General features: G+C 45.3%; 1 non-coding gene across 1 annotated transcript; it reads right to left on the bottom strand.

The window, feature by feature from the left end:
• Nucleotides 1-305: 305 nt before the first annotated feature.
• LOC114815571 lies at nucleotides 306-443 on the bottom strand. Its single transcript, XR_003763366.1, has one exon. It is a non-coding gene; the product is annotated as a small nucleolar RNA SNORA7 (small nucleolar RNA).
• Between the last annotated feature and the right edge of the window lie 515 nt (nucleotides 444-958).

Here is a 958-nt window from a genome sequence, read left to right on the forward strand (position 1 = left end):
TTTCAACAACCACTTCCACTGCTAAATATCTTTTAGCAATGCTGTCTTGGAGCATAAAGGACAGCTATTTATAAAATGGTCTTGTCTTACGCAGTCAAATAGTTTCTGACCCATAGCAACACCACGGACACATCTCTCCCAAAACGCCCTGCTCTCCATCTGCAATCGCTCTGGTAGTGGATCCATAGAGTTTTCTTGGTAAAAATACAGAAGTGGTTTACCACTGCCGCCTTCCGTGTGGTAAACTTGAGTCTCCACCCTCCATTCTCTCCAGTGCCGCTGCTGCCCAGCATGGGTAGGTTTTGAGTTGTAGCAGATTGCCGTCCACTCGCTAGCCACTGGCCAAGCTAGGAATGGAATGGACAGGCCTCTGCTTGACTCTCCCTCCAGTAGCTGAGACTGGTAGAGGACTGGAAACTCTCCAGGTGTGACCCTGAGAGGGGCATAAAATGGTAGACTGCACAATAATCAAAAATAACAGAACCATTTATGTGTTACTCCATCTGGCTCCTTGCTTTATTTTAACAAGCAGAAAATAGTGAACATTACAACGTGAAGGTATATCGTAAAACAAATTGTCCTGCTCCAGGATACTCAGTGTCTTTCTGTGGATTTGCCACAATGAAGAGTCCCAGAAGAGTCTCTACATCAACCCGGCACTAACCCCAACTCACACTCCTGAGATCCACTATGTTTCCAGATTCTCAGGAGATCTAGTCTAGTGAGGGCTCTAGAGCCACCAGAGGGTATTTTTTGTACACCCAGGATGTGGAGCTGTTCCAGGAATGTGCTTAAGACATGTATTTGTTACACAATTATTATATGTCAAACACTGGTCTAAGTGCTCAGTACACGTTACTCAGGTCAGACACAGTCCCTGTCCCACGTGGGGCTCAGTCTAAAGTAGGAGGGAGAACCAGTATTTAATCCCCATTTTACAGTTGAAGGAAAACTTTAA

Source organism: Ornithorhynchus anatinus, chromosome 1, assembly GCF_004115215.2.
Source record: "Ornithorhynchus anatinus isolate Pmale09 chromosome 1, mOrnAna1.pri.v4, whole genome shotgun sequence".
Taxonomy (NCBI): domain Eukaryota; kingdom Metazoa; phylum Chordata; class Mammalia; order Monotremata; family Ornithorhynchidae; genus Ornithorhynchus; species Ornithorhynchus anatinus.